Raw genomic sequence first — 20,130 nt, 5'->3', positions numbered from 1 at the left:
CACCTCCCAAGCAGCTCACACACACACACCTCCCAAGCAGCTCACTCTCACACACCTCCCAAGCAGCTCACACTCACACACACCTCCCAAGCAGCTCACTCTCACACACCTCCCAAGCAGCTCACACACACACACACCTCCCAAGCAGCTCACTCACACACACACGCACACACACACACACACCTCCCAAGCAGCTCACTCACACACACACCTCCCAAGCAGCTCACACACACACACACACGCACCTCCCAAGCAGCTCACTCACACACACACACATCTCCCAAGCAGCTCACTCTCACACACACACACCTCCCAAGCAGCTCTCTCGCACATGAACGGGGGGGGGGGGGTCTACTTGAGTGAACTAATTCCTCACATTTTACCACTGATTGCTTTTTACCCAGAGGGAATGAAATTACATACTAGAGGACCGACAGCAACAAGGAGACACTGAGATCCTCAGAAATCTCGCTTGCAATCACAAGACAGCTGAGATGACTAAAGCAGTTAATACAGAAGAGGACATGAACAGTCTGCTTTTGCAAAGTTAAGGACATCTTGAGGAAAGCTGAAGTGGAGATATAATAGAAAACATCCAGCCACTGTCACGGAATTCAAAGTAAAAGCTCTCAGCACTGTTTCATGAGCAGATACAATAAAACAGGCGCTTGTTTATGTTGCTATTTCATTATGTACATTATGAGTTCTGATGCAGGGGCACAGCCTCTTTCGATTCACCTACAACAGAAGAATGACTGCAGAGAAAACACACACACCTGAACGAACTAGCAACGAAACACAAGCAACAGAACACACACACCTGAATACATGCAATAAACACACACACACTATTCCCATATCCTCTCCTTCACTGTTTGAACTGACAACTTGTAGCAGGAAACTGCAACAGAACACCTTAAAAAAAAAAAAAAAAAAAAAAAAAAAAGGGGCATACCACATGCCAATAGCGGTGCCCTTGACATCAGGCTGCTGTCATGTGACACTGTCATCCGCCACCTGGTTGACTCTCCACCTTCTCACAAACCCCTCTTGCAGTGACCTGAGGCAGCGAGCTTGCAGGAGGCTCCTCCCCTGCAACTCCCCAGGAAGGAAAGAAAGAAGGTCGAGCAGGTCACCCTGTCCTCATCTCTAATCCACCGTCATCCGTCAGCAGGGAGGAGGAGGAGGAGGTGGGGGCAGGCAGGCAGGCTGGCTCGCTGCAAGGGGAGAATGCCCAATTAGGCAGCTGTCACACAAAGCACAGGCTGCAGAATTATCCCCTGTCAGAGGAGAGCAGCTGTGGGGCCAATTACAGCAACCTCTTAACCCTCGAGGCACTGGGAGAGACTGAAGGAAAGGGGGGGGAGCATTCTTCTTTTTGATCTCTTTGTTGTTGTTTGTTTCTTGGTAGATCCAATCGTCTGCAGTTTATTATTCCGTGTTTGCAGCAGTCGAGCTGGTGATTCAGTTGTTACTGTACGCTCTCACATTGCAGAGCACTTTGAGCCAAACCAGTGACAACTGAGCTGAATTACCAGACCATTGAGAGGAGAAGCAAAGGTAAAAACCAGGAATTACTCAAAACTGCCGTCTTACTTGCATCTTTATAACTTAAAAAAAGTGCTCAAAAACATCTTAACGGTTTCTGCCCTGTCCAGACCTACAAGTGCAGCATGCGTGCCGTGGCATTGTCATTAACTGGAAGAGGCCAGAGCTTGTATTGACTGGGCTGATGCACACAGCAGAGCAAGGAGGGCAGCAGGAACCAACACACTAGTGGCTCAGTTAGTACCTACTGTACAGCAGAGTATCCCATGCTGGGACAGGTACCATTACCAGGTTTGTTTACAGCAGTGACCTGTGCTGCCAAGCCACAGATGAATTAAAAACTATACATATCAGGAACCAGAGTTGACATGCTGTACATTTGGAAAGAATTTCACCCCAGAGCTGGAAATGTTACCGTGATGTGTGTGTGTGTGTGTATGCAAGCAAGAAAGCACATATGTATGTATTCACGCATGCATAATACATTTCAAACCAAGTCTTTCATTCAATCAGTGCTTCTATCATGAGGCAGGACTGTGCAACTGCTTCTTGTACCCAATGTCCATGCAGCACTGCAATTCAACTCCAGGTTATGCAAGCAGTTATGAAGACTAAGCTCTCATTAATGCAAGAAAATGGAAAACCTCGAGATTATGAAGTAAAAAAATATATACAACAATTCCTGACCCAAGTGTTGCTGGATTAGCATTCCTTTCTTTGAGTCTTATTAAACCAACTGTGGGCTTCTTCAGAACAAAGCTTTCTTCAAGTTTAGAGACTAGTTTCACAGTATGCCTTTACCTAGATCTTTACCCAAGGCTTGTGGCTGAACAATGGAGCAGCTTTTAAAGGGAGAAATTCCATTTATTTATCAGTACTACAAACCATTAAAGTACTGTTCTAACACATTAGGCACTGTGCCAGCCAGCCAGCTATTTATTATTATTATGTATTTGAAGTACGAGCTGATCTGATAAGCAAATCACACCTGTACACTAATCCTACTTTTTCACAATTACAGAAGCGGTCTGCCTGTCTACCAGTATGGAATATTTATGTACAGTACAGCGAGTGCATGGCCCTTTAATATAATACTGGATCTCACTAAAATCTATAAGCCGTGAACGCACTGTAACTCACTCAGGCACCTCCATTCATTGTTAATGATCCCAAGCTGTTGCAAGTTGAATCTAAAATGCCGCTGCATCTGCAGACTGTATCTTGGGCCAGCTTGTTGATCGTTGGATGTGCTGAAGCCCACAGAACGCTTAAAGAAGGATGATCCCACACCAACACGCTGCTTGGACACACATCCTGACGTGTGTGTGCAGACGCAGCAGTGGAGCTGGAGGGGGAGCAGCTTCAATCACCACCATTAATTACAGCTTCTGCTGACGGGGCTCCTGCAGTACGGATTAGAAACCCAGGCGCGGAACCTACAGTACAGCCTGGATTTACTGGAGCCTGGCTCTCTCCTAGTGATGCTGCTACTGCACATCTTCAAGGTTTTCCAGGACGTGGACAGTGTTTTGAGCAACTCGTTACAGTTGTAGCCCAATGAAATCACCTCCTGTACATTCCGATACACTTCAGAATCAGTTCATGGACCTGCAGTACAGCGGGTCCTCACAATCGCATGCTAATCACGCGTCTACAGGAGGCTAGAAGTGTACTGTATACAGGCATGGAAAGAAGACTCCCACTGCATAGCAGTCTCATCCATTCCTGGTTTTACTACTGTAGGAGTTTACCAAGACACACCTGAGTTTGTTATCTATACATGCTGACTAATCAAGCTCGTAGTAAAACCTGGAAAGGGTAAAACTGCTATGCAATAGGAGTCTTATTTCCATCCCTGGTGTGATAAGTTTCTTTAAAACATATCTTAACATTTGTTTTGAACACATGTTGAACAAAATGCATCTCTTGTTAACTTTATAGCACACCCTAACTTCCAAAAACTTAGAAACACAGGGGTTTACTAAGAACACTATAAAAACCAAGTCTTATCTCCAGTTACCTACAAACAACTAGACACAGCAGAGGTCCAAGAAACCCTAATGCAGACCAATCAGTTGGGAAGCAAAGACATCGCTTCACCTTATTAAAGATTCCCTCACTCACTACAGTAAGCAGCAGAAACTTCAGCTAATAACCCAGGATAAAAATAAAACCAGCGCAGTCACAACGACGACCAGAAAACCAGAGCCTGTGGGGGTTGGAGCCTGACGTCTAGCCCTTTAAATAACTGAAATCCCTCAGTCAGCTACAGAGCTGTTCTGAAGCCTTTCAGCTTTGTCCTGTACGTGTGCTCTCCTAGGAAAAAGAAACAGCCTTGTCACCAGAGAAAAGAAACTGTGGATTATAGGAAAGAGAAAGAGTATTGAGCAGTAGATGTAGGGAGGCGTGCAGCTGGAGAAGCAGGAGTCTCATACAGTACCGTGAGAGCTCATGAGTGTGTGAGCTGGCTGAATGCGGAGGCAATCGCACTGCATCGTGTTTGCTCTGTTGTTGAACGTCACAGGGCTTGGTTAGACTGACCTTGAGCTGCAGCAGCGGCACAGCAAGGGTCGAGAAGCCTGCAGGCCCCCTGTACTGGATCTGCAAGACAAAGACCTTCAAACTGTCTGAAGGACATGATCACACATCTCTGAAAGCTTGCTTTTTATATCCTCTTAACTAATCCACACGGCTCTGAGCCACATCTGTGCAGGAAGAAAAAATAAAGCAGTCTTTTACCAGGGCAGCGTCTCCTTAACCTCACTGCTAAACTCAAAATCAGACTGCTGTCAAAACACCTCTGCAATGTATTGCTAACCTCTCGTACTGCAGTCCTTCAAAAGGAGTGTTTACTACTGTAGATACAGGGAAACTAGCCTGTTTTAAAAGGGCTCTTATTAAAAATGTAACCTGAACCCTTCAGGCACAATGAGACAAGCTGCCAGCCAAGCAGCCTTCCACTGCATTTCTATGGTCAGAATTCAACACACAAGATAATAATAATAATAATAATAACATGTTGATGCAGTACTGGCAGACAGTTTTAACTGTTATTATTATTTGTTTATTTAGCAGACGCCTTTATCCAAGGTGACTTACCAGGGCGTGCGAGCTATGCATCAGCTGCAGAGTCACTTACAACAACGTCTCACCCCAAAGACGGAGCACAAGGAGTTTAAGTGACTTGCTCAAGGTCACACAGTGAGTGAACTAGGATTTGAACCGGGGCCCTCCTGGTTACAAGTGCTTTTCTATACCCACCGGACCACACAGCTTCCTGTTGTAATTTTATGTCTACTTACTGTACCTCTCCTGCTTTACTGAAGAAGCTGCACACATACTGTATAGTAGATTAAAGGAAGTGGCACCGTCCCTCTGTACTGTATATTAAGATCTTTCTATGTACTGTATTTGCAGGTCTCTGGGGCAACATGTTTTAAACAGCCTGCATGTGCACAGTGTGTAGAGTCCACAGGCTGTAACCTCAACAGACACACAGTAATTAGCTTTTTCTGCGACTGTTTATGTCACATTAAAGATTATGTGAACACCTGTCACAGGCTCAGATAAGGAGAAGCAGTTTCATACCAGCTGCTCCGTGTGCATCAGAGGTCAAGACTGTGCAGAGCAAGACGAGGGTCAGAACCGGACAGTCACGGCTAAACAGCTAGAAAAAACACAAAACAAAAAAAAACACCTTGTGCAATTGATCAGGGGCTATAAAAACCAACTAAAGTGCAGACAATGAACAGCACAGTAACTGCCCAATGAACTAGTGAGACAGTGTGTTTGCAGAGTCTTGCATAGCAGTGCCTGGAACGACCTTAGACTTTCTCCGGCAGGCTAGAGAAACAATCCCATGGTTACACATTAAACACTGTCTTCACACACACTACAGTATCACCAGCTTGAATTGTACCTACAACGGCGACCGAGGTCTGTATCTGAAGGAAGAACCAGAGCTCACTTCACTAGTGTCACAGAGTACATCTGAGTTCAGCCTCAGCAGACAGCCAGTGCAGAGTAGAAGAGATCAACTCCGCTTCCCAACACCGCACTGCGCCGTCTGTTCAACTCCGCTTCCCAACACCGCGCCGCGCCGTCTGTTCAACTCCGCTTCCCAACACCGCGCCGCGCCGTCTGTTCAACTCCGCTTCCCAACACCGCGCCGCGCCGTCTGTTCAACTCCGCTTCCCAACACCGCGCCGCGCCGTCTGTTCAACTCCGCTTCCCAATACCGCGCCGCGCCGTCTGTTCAACTCCGCTTCCCAATACCGCACTGCGCCGTCTGTTCAACTCCGCTTCCCAATACCGCACTGCGCCGTCTGTTCAACTCCGCTTCCCAATACTGCACTGCGCTGTGCCGTCTGTTCAACATTCACGGCTCACCGTTCATCTCCTGAACATTCACGGCTCACCGTTCATCTCCTGAACATTCACGGCTCACCGTTCATCTCCTGAACATTCACGGCTCACCGTTCATCTCCTGAACATTCACGGCTCACCGTTCATCTCCTGAACATTCACGGCTCACCGTTCATCTCCTGAACATTCACGACTCAGCGTTCGTACAGGCCTTGAACTTCAGACGAGTTTTTTAATTTTTTTTATTAATTATACACAGCTGTAATATTTACATTCAATTAAATTGGGTTAAGTAATAGAAACATCATGCAATTGTATTTCTTCCAGCACATATACCCTTCTGATCAAAACAGAGAAACTACTAGGAAAACTGAATTGAACACTAACACCATATTAAGAAAGTTTACATGGTTCACTGACAATGAGGCGGTTTCTTTTTTCCACAAAATAAATAAATAACAAAGGCTGGATATTCTGGGAACAATACCTAATGGAAACCAGTAACTGTGCTTGAATGTTGAATGTACTTCCCCATTAATAATCAAGGCCACGTTACGCGCCCACGTACAGAATTAAACAAAAGCTCTGCGCTGTGCCTCAGAAACTCCCTCACACAGCGCCGAGCTCTGCTGAATTTCCTCTACGGTACATATTCAAATTTTAACCTCAGTCTGCCCTTCACCACAAGGAAATAAACTTTCCCCTGAACCCAGGCTGGTGATAAGCGCAGCTGGCATTCATTTACATAGATCCACATTGTTCCAGAGTGAAGTCACCGTCTGCAAGGTTACAAGACCCCCAAGCAGGAACACCTGGGGATTTAGGCTGTGTTGCACTACAGTAAGAGATGACAAAACTTACCAGCAATTGTGCAGGGGAGCAAGCAGCGTGCTAAAAGCAGCACCACACACCTGCTGAGAGAGACGAGCAACCTGAATGCAATGTTGTTATAAGAGGTTTACAAACTGTACTGCAGGATCGGTCTCTGTCCATTCACTGTGTAGCTCCCACATGTGCCCTTATCCAAAGAACAAGATCCCATACTGGACTTGTTTCACATGATAAAGTAAGCCAGCACGCCTTACTGTCAGGTGATCTGCAGTACTGTAGCTACAGTATTACCCCTGAAAAAGAAATCACACTAATTATTTGAGGTGGGTAGAATGCTGCACTGCTTGCAATTCTGTACAGATGAGTTTAAATGACAGTTACACTGCAGTTCAGCTACCTTGGCTGAATCTGAATAATATGAATGTACAGCACAATCAGATCACATTCCTTTTCCAAACTTTTTTACTGAACCGACACGACCCTTCTTTTCTGCACACACAGCGAGTTATAAATAAAGGAACCGAGGTTCACCAAATAAGGGCATCCTCCTCATTCTGCAGTGCCTACCCTGTCGCTGCAAAGGCTGGCCCATTTTATAAAGGATACAAATCCAGGTTACAGAACCACAAGCCTCGTCAACCAGGCCAAGCCACAGCAAAAAGTGCAAAAGTAACACCTGTGACCGTGCCACTTTCTTTACTATTAAACTAACACAGAGCTGGCACTGCTGCCGCTCAGTCTACAACAAACTGCAGAGGCGGCAGTGCTAACAGTGCTACAGCACGGGTGTAAGAAAATAAGAGCTGGCATTTCTGTCCTGCAGGTTCAGGCACACTGGTGCTCCTGGTTTTGATACACTCAATGTTAAGAATGCCCACACCAAGTTTAGCTACAGCTGGGACGACTCTCTCTTGACGTACGAGTGAAAGAACTCGTGGCATCGTTAACATGCAGGGGGCGGCAACGAAAAGCACATCTCTGGTAATGTAGCCCCATCTGCGGAGTCTACTCACACTTCCACATTACAGAGCTGTGACTGGATTACCAGGGATTTGAATAGCCAGCGATTCACTCGTGCGTCACTGACTCTGTTTACACTGCTCCCCTGCCTCAGCTGTTCGGTCCTCTTTGCCAACGGCACACAACAAAGCAGCAACACCTCCAGGAATCCCCAGAGCCGAGCCGAAACAAACGCTGACTGACTGGCACAACACGTCCATTCGTTGGTGGGCAAGCACACACAAAACACATACAGCAAGGAACCAGACTACCAACACACACTCTACTGCAGCTCCAAAACGCATGCTTCCATTCACCATGAACCCACTTCATTGGCTTGGAGGAGACCATGTGCGCCACAGGGCTGACATAACATCTTATAAAACACAGGCTGACCTTGGAGCGACTTCTAACTTGGAGATCAACCTTGAACTGTAACTGATCCCCCTCAGAGCCCTCTAACACTTTCCATCCCAGCGTTTATTAACACAAGCCATTATAACATACAGGTCACACAAAACACAAAGTGACAAGCTGTCAAACAGCAGATTCATTGATCAAAGTCTTTTTAATACTGTGCATCAAAAACTTTAGTCTTTTTAATCACGTGCAGTACATAAAAAGATCCTTTTTTACAGTCTTGACTTGCAGTATATATTCATTCCTCTATGTTACAGCGAAGTGGCATTTCTGAAAGTTAGGAGACAAGAGAAGTAACAAAAAAAATAAGCAGATTTATGATGAGTGCAGAGTAGTGTTGGAACAATAATCGACAATATCGATAATCACAATAACTGTTTTGCAGTGATAAATTTGTACTATACTGCAGCCTATGCACCATACAGGGAAAAATAAGCTTGGATATCTATGTGTTCCCATGGCGTTGCTATGGTGAAAATGGGAAGCTGCATAAAGAAGACAGTTCTCTTTTAATGGCGGTTTATTTGATTTAAACTGTCTGCATACAAGCAGCGATGTGCAAAACTCAGGACGTTCCTATACAACTATACACAGAGACACACTCTTTTTTTTTTAAATATTTCTTTTAACCCTAGTTTGATTCTCTTAATGGCAGATTACCCAAACAAGACTTGTTTGTTTCGTTCCAGTAATACCATTTTTTTTCTTTAAATGAAAGTAAACGTTCTTTAATTAACATAAAATGTTTAAATAAGAATATTTTATAGGAAAACTACATCATTTATTAATATACAAATTACAATAGGTGTATTTTAATACTCACGTTTGTTCTGGCACCCATCAGAAATGTAAAAACTAGGTGCGCATATACAGTCTAGGGTTATTTCTTCTAAACTCAGTGTCTTAGACTGGCGGTTGTCATGCTACTCAAGTAAACATTTGATAAATTACAACAATATGTAATGTTTTATTTATTTAATTGACAGACGATAATCGATAGCTGAAAATGTCATTATGGTCCAACCCCAGCGCAGAGATGAGATGACACTTTATTAAATCATCTAGATAATGAGAAGCATCCCTTTGGGTTTAGTGCAACTGAAAACAAGGGCTGCATGGCCTCCCTTTCAGATCTGCATGCAGACTTCAGCTGGTCTATTTCAGTGCAGGAGCAAACTAAGCAAACCCGTTTCTTAGACGGAAACGAAGCTTACCTACAAACAGAGCGCAGAAGATACTGCCGCCCAAGTGAGCAGTCACGACCGGGGCCGAGACCTGAAACAGAAGCAGCCGGGGGCGAGTCACATCCAGAACCGGGAGGGAGAGTGACTCCTGCAGCTGTGATAGAGGCCAGTGTCAGAAAGCTTATCCTACAGGAATGTCCCTGCAAGACCAGTCCAGGTTTTTTTTTTTGCCTAGGATAACCCCCGCAGCATACCACCAATAACTTGGTTTGGGAATTAAATATTTGAATGTACACGGATTGCCGATTAGAATGACTTTCTGTTTTAGGATTGACATCATGTTAAAAGCACCCGTGACTCAATAGAGCTCTCAAATTCTTCTCACCAGCGTGTAACCTAACCCGTCCCCCTGCAATACTCCCCCCAGTGGACGTAACACACATCAGAAAGAAATACCACGCAGAACAAGTGTGGGAACTAATACATCCACTGGGGGAAGAGTTGCAGGGGGGGACATGTTAATCATTACACTCTGGTGTACCAGCTGTAGAGATAAGACCTGTTTGAGAGGACACAGATTGCTTTAAACTTGTGAGTCTGAAGTCACCTGGGTGTGATGATGAAACACAGCGATACAGTATTTATACACACATCATACACAGTACATATTACAACAACCAGCAGGTATGATCACCCTTCTCCAATGTCTGAAACGGAAACACCACTCAAATCTTCACGCACATCAAATACACAGGACTGGCAACATTAGCCGTATACATTTTTTTTCCCCCCACGTGCATTGCCTCATTCAAATCTCTTGTATAATTCTCATTTTTCAAAGGCTTTTGGAAAGAGAACAAAAATTTAATGGCTGCGTTCCAGGGACACACTTACAAAAGTGCTCAGAACCTGGACCCCCCTTCCCCCACCTCGCAAACTTCAAACAATCCTACCTTTACAAAAGTGCTCAGAACCTGGACCCCCCTTCCCCCACCTTGCAAACTTCAAACAATCCTACCTTTACAAAAGTGCTCAGAACCTGGACCCCCCTTCCCCCCCACCTCACAAACTTCAAACAATACTACCTTTACAAAAGTGCTCAGAACCTGGACCCCCCTTCCCCCCCACCTCACAAACTTCAAACAATCCTACCTTTACAAAAGTGCTCAGAACCTGGACCCCCCTTCCCCCACCTCGCAAACTTCAAACAATCCTACCTTTACAAAAGTGCTCAGAACCTGGACCCCCCCTCCCCTCCCTCTCTAAATGCCCTGCTACCACTAGTCGTGTGGGTGCTTTGTTTCCATGGCTCTCCTTTGTCGTTAAGCCCCCCTCATGGGAATCATTGTTCTTTTCTCAATAACACTCACAACAGCTGGGCAGGGAGCGGCTCATTCAGTTCACCTGGGGATCACATTTTTAAGAACCCACCTCAGCTGCAAACTACACACCCAACTCCCACCACCCTGTGAATGTGTTTGATCCGGCACTAAATCCTGTCCAGGAGTCACTCTCTCTCTCTCCACTCCGCTTAACGAGCACCGTGTCCTTGCCTCGACACTGAAGGTTCCCAGAAGGACAGCCTGCAAGGGAAGCTGTGAAGGACGCCCCCCCTCCCAGACAGCACTGCAAATGGCCCTGGACTTTGAATTCTACTGGTAGACAGGCTCGTACATCAATCCTTCAGAGCTCAGAGGAGCGGTAACCTTCAGGAGAGTCCTGATTGGCTAGAAAGGACTGGCACCTCGGCCAGCCACGCTGCTCTTTGCCTTACTGTAGCTCAATATAACCCAGTTCAAATGAAGGCAAGGTTGAATAGCAGTCCTCAAGTATGCAAGAATCCCATTTTAACTGTCACACCACTCAGCCACTTCTGTCCCTCTAATTAAGCTAAAAATCTCACGCCGTGGCCTTCAGTTCTGACCTTTCACCCATTCACCCCCGCTGCAAGTTCAAAATCACGAAAACCATCTCCTTTCTTCAGGAGGGGCTGCGCAAGGCTGCTGAAACAAATCTGTCTCCTCGCACTCTTCGTACACATTAGCCATTCATTTTACTACCGCTGCCTGTTAAAAGAAATGACTAATTTTGTACATCAATAAATCTGACACCCTGTAGCAGACATCCCTCAGAAAGAAAGTGGGGATAAGAAAAAAAAGCTCCCTGTGAAACACTGTTAGAGTAAAGAAGAAAAACTAAGCATGTTTATTCTGCATCCAAATATGGTACAGGAGACTTCTCAACTGCTAGGAAAAATGACATGAGTTATTGCATAAAGTATCCATGTTGTAGAGCAAACTTTAAATAGACAATACAGCACGTGCGCTGCAGATCATTTACAGAACGTTTTAGAAGTTGCTTAAAATGACCGTATTATGTTCCTCAACTTTAATTAACCTTGTCCTTTGAAAACCATCAGAAGATTGCTTTGGGCTCATTGATTGCATTGGGTCAGTTAGTCTCTCCCCTAGAAACCGAACGCGATGAAAGCAGATTTCAATTACAGCTCGTCTGGCAATACCAGCTCTTTCTTTTTCTTTACTACAGTATACTGATCCTTGCCCTTCCAGTGTGGACTTGACTCAGGGCTTGGGGATTTCAAAAGACATTTAAACCAAGAGGCTGTAGAACTGCATGGATCTATCACAAAACATGGGTCTGATCTGGATCTCCGAGTGGGTTTCCACATGTGTGAATCATCACCTCAAAAAGCTAGGTGGGAAATTATTCATTTAAAAAATTAAAATTCACCAATTAATGCCAGGACATTCAGGGGAGAGCAGGGCATGCATTTTAATGTTTCTAAAACACACACCCCCATTTTAAAAGGGGTTCCCATCAAAACCATCATGCCAGGGTGAAAGGACATGCTAGTGCCTTTGCCAGTGTTCTGATACAGCCACGCCAGGGTGAAAGGACATGCTAGTGCCTTTGCCAGTGTTCTGATACAGCCACGCCGGGGTGAAAGGACATGCTAGTGCCTTTGCCAGTGTTCTGATACAGCCACGCCAGGGTGAAAGGACATGCTAGTGCCTTTGCCAGTGTTCTGATACAGCCACGCCAGGGTGAAAGGACATGCTAGTGCCTTTGCCAGTGTTCTGATACAGCCACGCCAGGGTGAAAGGACATGCTAGTGCCTTTGCCAGTGTTCTGATACAGCCACGCCAGGGTGAAAGGACATGCTAGTGCCTTTGCCAGTGTTCTGATACAGTCACGCCAGGGTGAAAGGACATGCTCCCAGCCTTTGGAATTCCTCAGCTATTAGTCAGATAAGCAGAGTCTGTCCCTGTTTTTAAGTCTCAATTCAAAATGCATCTCTTTGAAAGCTCATTTTCTGGTACGTTGCCTTATGGTTGTGAATTGATTTTAAATAGTGACTTAAAAACTGAAATGTTTCAGATTTGTTTTAAAACTGTTTGTTTTTAATCTTATTGCTCTGCTGAAACTCGCTCAGCGCTCTGAGAGGCCCTGGTGTTGGAAGGCACTATATAAAGCCCCATACTGTTCTTGTTGTTGTTGAACTGAAAAAAAAACAACTAGTTTATTTTAAAAAAGTTAATCACTGAAAAAGCCACGTGAGCTGCAAACAGCTGATCAACAAGGTGTGACTGTGCACCGTTTATACAGAAACATGTGTTATTTGTACTGTAGCTTACTGGTGTAAAACACAGTATCACATTATACCTTTCAGTCCTTGTTCATTTTGAAAACATCGGCAAACATAAAGATATCTACTTATAAACATGTTATGCCTATTTTGAAACTGGGACTTTAACTGTTTTTAAATCTAGATTTAAAACTATTGTTTATAAAATGAGCTTCTTTAAGCTAAGCTTTTAATATTTGTTCATATTTATTTAGCTGCTGTTTTACTGTGTTACAGGGCTGTGAGGTCCTGTGATGAAAGCTGCTATATAAACCCATGTTGTATTGTATACAGTAGGTCTGTACCGTTGCACACACTCTGCACACAGACCCTGCAGTAAGTGGAAGGGTCTTAAGAGAAGCACCTGAACAAACAACGGCTTGAAGACCAAAGGGACCTTTCCCAACTGACTGGCATGACCTTCTGACTGGAACCTTTGACCTCTTGATCCCGTGCCCTGATCAAAAACAGCAAACGGTCAACCCCCTGAAAATCCACAGCATTCGAAAATAACTATCAATGCCAAGAAGGGAGAAAACATTTCAAGATGATCCTTTTCAACATACAGTAAAGCAGCGTACAGCCTGTCTAATTCCTCTTTGCAATGAGTTCCAGGTGGTCAGGACTGCATTTTCGATTTTTATTTTTTGGTTTCAACAGCCTACAAAGAACATGCAAATAATCCAAGCTACAACTTCCCTCCCAATTAAAGAACCCAGTTGAAAATATGATATAGATGAGTGTTTAATTGCAACTTGATCAGTCAGGTAAAAGCATGCTGTTTAAGCTGGTACTAGCGGTACTGCCCAAGCAGTACTGGAACGCAATCAGCATGAAACTCTATCCAGAAGAAAGACCATGTAGTAAGAAGTGAATCCCAAAGCCATATACTGTCCCACCATACCCTCATTTGCATAGTATACATCCAGCTCACAGGCAGTCAGCTCCAGCACAAAGTAGCAGCTTTTGTATCTTCCCAGAAGCTGACACTGTCAGCTGGGAGGGTTCCAACAACGTCCTGCCTATGGGACAGACATTCAGTACAATCTGCTTTATAGGAGCTACTGTGCAGCAGCATGCAGGGAGGGGAATAGGACTCCCATTGCACAGCAGTTTGATCCATCCCTGGTTTTACTAGGTGTTTAATAAGACTGAGCTTGTTCCCTACATGTATGCACTGTGGCTAATCAAGCTCACATTAAAACCTGGCATGGGTGAAAGTGCTATGCAATGGGAGTCTTGCTATCCCTGGTATGACATGATTGCTGCACATTGTCACTGCATTTCCCTGCAAATAGAACAGGCTGATTAAAGGTGATCGGCTGGCAGGTGCTTCTGTTTTAACGACGGCACAAACTGATGTACTTATAACTGATACGCAAAAACAATAATAACAGTTAATACCAACTGTTCTTCGCCTCATTTAAATGTATTACCAAACCCGACTTCACCTCTTCTAAATGTATTACCAAACCCGACTTCACCTCTTCTAAATGCATTACCAAACCCGACTTCACCTCTTCTAAATTACCAAACCCGACTTCACCTCTTCTAAATATTACCAAACCCGACTTCACCTCTTCTAAATGTATTACCAAACCCGACTTCACCTCTTCTAAATGCATTACCAAACCCGACTTCACCTCTTCTAAATGCATTACCAAACCCGACTTCACCTCTTCTAAATGTATTACCAAACCCGACTTCACCTCTTCTAAATGCATTACCAAACCCGACTTCACCTCTTCTAAATGCATTACCAAACCCGACTTCACCTCTTCTAAATGTATTACTAAAATACAATCACGTTTTCATGCAATGGTGTTCCATGAGCAAACTCAAACCACCAACTTCTCTCAACTTACTGGGCAGTTTCCAACGCAAACAAAACTAGAACAATCTCTCAGCCCAGTACAGGCTGGGAGTGTCCATGCAAGCACCCGGGACGAATGCAACTACACCTATTTTAAACTGCATTTATTCTTAAACAAAACAGTTGTAACCAGCTATTATTTATGTCTGAATATATGACAGTATTACTGTATTTACTGGATATACGATAGTTGTTTTTATTTATTATCACTATGAACGTGTCGTATTATTAGTAACAATAATAACCCTATATAATAGATTTATGACTTAATGCTTAAACGTGCCTGAGAAAAATAATCTAAACCCCTCGTTTTTAAGGAGACCCTAAGCTGGTTCTCAATGAAAGTGCAGTTTGTACTGCACAATACATACTGCAGGCGCACTCTCAGAATCAGAGGGATATTCAGCTGAAACACACGGTTTCATTCTCGACAGCTCTTAGTCAGTACCAGTGCCCACAAGCTGCCCCATCAGTCCTGCATGTGACCCATCAGTAAGTGTGCTCTACAGTGTGTCACTTCTGCGCACAATCGAATCGGATCGCACCGCTACGACCACAAAGAACTGGAACAGTGGCTAATAAGAATGGACGCGGGGAAATACTGTACTCCGTGCGTCTTTACATACAGGCTAAAGCAAACAGCAAACTCTCCCTGCATTCCGTGCACCTCGCCCGTGATTACCAGGCGACCATGGGCGAAATGCATGGGGATCGGGACTCGTTCCAGGATGAATGCTGCGTTGCGTGGTCGCATTTAACAAAATGGGGGTAAACTACAGTAATGCTACAGAGCCATGATTCGCGGCTTCATGTCCAAATCATTCTCTTTCTCAATATGAATTATTAAATTGGGAGAGGGGGATGCATTCACCACCATTTTACAACCTGTACATTGCAACCAAAATAAATAAATAAATAGATAGATAGAATTATAACTGGTTAGACGTCTCCCCACAACAAAAAAGCCGTATTTTAAACCAGTACTGTGTTGAAATGCTTGAGAGAGATATCCCATGGCCCTCCTTTGCTAGCCTTTCTCAGCCTGCTGTGCACACAGCGCTCGCTCCGGACCACACGTACCTGCTTCAGCGAGAGCGGGGGAAACGCGCTGCTTCTAAAACGTAACAAATCCTCCTATTGACCGCCGTGCTGGTGAGGTCGTTTCGGGTGTCCGTGTTTTTGTTTTGTCCGACTCTGGCCCGTGGAAAGCCAGTAAAGCGAGTGTAAGGCAGAGTGCCGGCAGACCCCTCCGCTGAGGGTGCAGCTCTCGTTCTCCGCGCTCCGCAGTAGAGTCTGGGGGAGAGGGCTTGTTTATCCAGGAATCCCCGCACTCGACGAGACGCGCTCAGCCCCGCCCACTGCCACTGGGCACGGCCGTCTTAAAGACACCGCGGCTTCACAGCGCTGCCGAGGACGCGGGTCTGGAAACGAAACGAGTGTTCACAGCTTCCCACGACCGTACAGTGAAATATTTATTACGGAAGTGTTTATAGTTGCAGGAATGAACTAGTCTCGTCTATTTGTTCCCGTGTGTATCGATGAAGGTCCGCTTTTATAACTGTGCAAATTGAAAGGTGTTTTTATGCTGCTTTGCATCTGTTTTTCCAATGCGAGCGCCATATTAAATCGTGGTTTTATTATGTATCACGTCTCATAACGTTAAACTACGTACTGAAGTTAAAAATGGCACTCGCATTAAGGTGGATGCAAAAATCATTTAGCATGATTTAAATGCATTGTACAAGTGGACCTACATCGGATTCGGTTCCGCAATAGCAGTGTGCATCTATAGACCATTTCTGCGAATATACCCCCTATGGTAATTTAATTAGTGAAACAGTTTCCATTGGGGGTATTGTATTGTGCCCGTCGTTTTCAAGGCTAATTCCCATCTTACTTTTGTCCCTGTATCGATGTAACAAAATAATAATAATGATAATGATTGGGGATCACTGCAAGTAGCGTAAAAGCTTACGTCATCATTAATCAGGGTTACCGCCACAGAGTCTGAGGTACAAAAAAACCGGGACATCTGAAGAGAAGGGCGTTATTAAAAGTTTAAGCTCTCTAGAAACCCTGCCAATAGATAACACTGATGATACTGTGTTACAGTCCTGACCACCCATGCACATGTCTGTTGCTGTATTGTTGTGTATTGATTGATCTAACTTGTGTGGGTCGAATACCAAAGGAAATAAACTAAAACCACAACAATATGCAGGGCATCCAACATCGTTCTATTAAATACAGGTGCTTAACTATATTTAACAAAATAGGACATACACCGTCACAGCACTAACAATAAATAATGAATTATAATTAAAGAACAAAGTGCAGTGCTGCTCAATACGATCGCGGAGACGAGGCTTACCAAAAACAACAATAACATTAATACTTTAAAAACTCCCCATATCTATCATTTAAAATGTTAATTAAAAGTGCCTCAAGAAAGTGCCGTGGTCACCCCGTTACACTGGCATAGGGGGGTTGCTGTATAATCGACATGGACTTGGAAGCATAAGAATAAAACGGGATAAGATTATATAAAAAAATATCTTTTAGTGTCCCGGGAAGACATATTGAAATCCCGGGACACCCTCCCTAAAACCGGGCCGATCCCGGGAAAGCAGCGACAGCTGGCGCCCCATCATGCATTGCATTAATGCATGTTACATTTGACACAGTTTTTAAACCAGTGCTGTGACAACACAGATAAAACACTCCCGGGACTGCAAAACAAACACAACAAAACAGTTTCATTGCAGCCGCTCCTCCTTCCCAACATGTGCACACCGCGGGTAGCCTTTCTGCAGCCCCTGGGCAGCTCTCAGCTCCCTGCTGAGGAAGTGCCCTGATTCTTTGCAGTGGTGTAGGCTCATCACGCAGAGTTCATGCCTGCTATAGCAGGTGGACTGGTCAGCGGGTATATTATTTGTGCATAACTCTCCTGGTTAAATGAATGCATCCAAAAATGCACTAACGCTGTTGTTCTCAGATGGTTTGGTAGTGTGCACAGTTTACTGTGTTTGTGATCCATGGAGGAAGAGAAGCAGTGCTGGAGACAGTCCTTGTGTCACTGCATACACTTCAGCATACAGATCCATCAACACAGCACTGGCTATCTCCTGATCTGACCAACACATCAAAAAATGTGAAATATTGACAGCAGTGGAAAAGACAAGGGCTCTGAAAATGGAGCATATACAGTAGCAACGTTGTAACCAGAGATGCCATTCTGCTGACATCACACTGAGGTTTCAAACTATAGCTGCAGTGTTGGTATTTGGTATTTACTATTCAACCTCCAAATCTGTGTTACACAGCAAACCAACAGAGAAAATGAAGGAGTCTTTTGTACTTTACCAGAATTTGTACACGAGCATCAGAACTGACCGCAGACACGACCTCGCTGTCCTCATAGCTAGTGACAGCCATGTACAGCAGCACTCTTACAAATTACTGTCAGCATGGCTTAGCGATGAATTAACCAAATCAGGTAGCTCTGTACAATGTACATACGCTTCTCTAATATAAATGAATACATGCTCTTATAATAAAACGACATGATCAGGAAAACAAGTGATGTTAAAGACCAGCGAGTCGTGAGAGTCACTCCATGCAGTCAGTACCCTGAGTATCTGTTTGATGTTACAGCACACCTCTTTGCTTGCTAGTCTTCTAGAATGAGATATGTCATTGCCATGATTATTCATGTGACGCTCTTCCCTTCAGACTTTCCTCTGATGAAACACTTTTGAGAACAAGGCCCTCCTGACCTCTGATGAAGACATGATGATTGCATGTCTGAGTCAGAGGCCTCCAGATGCCCCTCGGCGCTCCAGTATTTCAATGACAACTGTATTTCAATGATAACTCTAATACATGCAAAACGCAGACAGCGAGCGGCTGCTGTGAGACAGAAATTGCAATTCGCTGGTGTTTTGTTACCTGTGATGTGCCTTAAGCTGAGGGAACACAAAGCTGCTTTTTCAGGAATAGGGGCTTGAAACCTGGTTCCAGGAGACTGGGAGACTTAGTTTAAGGCAACTTTGCTGTTTCAAACCCCAAGTCTCCCCTGGTGTGCCATGCAGTGGCCTGAAACCCAGTCCCTTTCCCCCTGTTTAATGTTTTTGTACTTTTTTGTCTCTGTGGATTATACCTTTCTCTCTCTTTGCCTGCCAGGGACTGCTACAAGGACAGGAGAGCTAAGAAATCACTTCCCAAACTATTAACTGCACTAGAAATACAGAGTAATCAGAGAGCCATCATGCAACGTGTTTCCCTTCACCTGTATGTGGATGGCAGCACATCCCAATGATCCGTGACGAATGGAAGTATTCTGTGTCGTACGAATGTGAACTTGTCAGAGAATGTGAAAGGTCACTCAGAGTACATTTTAAAACATCACTATCTTCTTTGGAATAACCCGAGGCCTGCTTACCAAGAAACTGGTTTTTTACAGGGAAGTGGAAGTACAGTTCTGCTCTGAGCCTCCTTATTGTCAGTTAAAGGTCAACGCAAAACTATTGCAGTTGAAGATTTGTGTTGATGTCTTAACATCTCATAGATCTCAGTTGCTGTTCTAAAGTGGTGCTTTGCTGTTCTACTGATGGATTGCATGTATATCATTGTAATTCATTTTTTAATCATGATTAAAACACAATGGACCTGACTGAAGGTTGTGGGCATGTTGCCCGTCTCATACCTTTGCTATGGAGTCGGTCATTTCCCTGCAATTTGCCCATAGTGGAAAATATAGGCCAATATACAGTATCTATGTATTGTAGTAATTCAGGAAATGGGCCTTGGCTTAAAAAAGCACAATAATATTCCCAGTCTCTTGTAAAGAGTTTAGCACACTAATATTTATTTTAAGCACCAGTGCCTGTACTGTTTTTAACTATTGCAATACATCAGCACTGTTTGTTATCAGCTCACTGTGACCTTTGCCCTTTGCAAACATTTCCTCCTTGAACTCTGACCCCTGACGAACCCAGATTTAATCCCATCTAGTTATTTGGGAACCCGCTTCCCCTCCCAACCCCCACCCACCACAGCACAGGAAATCCTTAACCTTTAACCTCAGCAAAGTCCAAGATGACCTGTCCTTTAATCTCAGAGGTCTAGCGTGCGTCTCAGGAAATATTTTTGGGATACCCAGCCTTACAACTGGGCTCTGTTCACAAAACCCCAAGGACTGTTTTAAGAAATGTTTTGCTAAGGTTTTTACGTTTTTAATCCTATTTTTGGATTTATTAAATCAA

At 44.3% G+C, this 20,130-nt stretch overlaps 1 protein-coding gene across 7 annotated transcripts in view; it reads right to left on the bottom strand.

The window, feature by feature from the left end:
• Window positions 1-16,248, bottom strand: part of LOC121302672 (nuclear receptor-interacting protein 1-like) — a 31,566-nt gene extending 15,318 nt beyond the window's left edge. Inside the window, exons 1-3 of one of the 7 annotated variants that reach the window (XM_041232722.1) lie at window positions 15,947-16,248; window positions 4,090-4,149; window positions 956-1,217 (exon numbers count right to left, since the gene is read on the bottom strand). The gene's annotated coding sequence lies outside the window, so the exon portion shown is untranslated. Of the gene's footprint in view, window positions 1-955; window positions 2,200-3,988; window positions 4,150-5,136; window positions 6,207-15,946 lie in introns of those variants that run through there. The other 6 variants (XM_041232720.1, XM_041232725.1, XM_041232719.1 and 3 more) reach the window with 6 other exon arrangements.
• Between the last annotated feature and the right edge of the window lie 3,882 nt (window positions 16,249-20,130).

Source organism: Polyodon spathula, chromosome 30 (assembly GCF_017654505.1).
Source record: "Polyodon spathula isolate WHYD16114869_AA chromosome 30, ASM1765450v1, whole genome shotgun sequence".
NCBI lineage: Eukaryota > Metazoa > Chordata > Actinopteri > Acipenseriformes > Polyodontidae > Polyodon > Polyodon spathula.
This window is presented reverse-complemented; position numbering and strand designations above follow the sequence as displayed.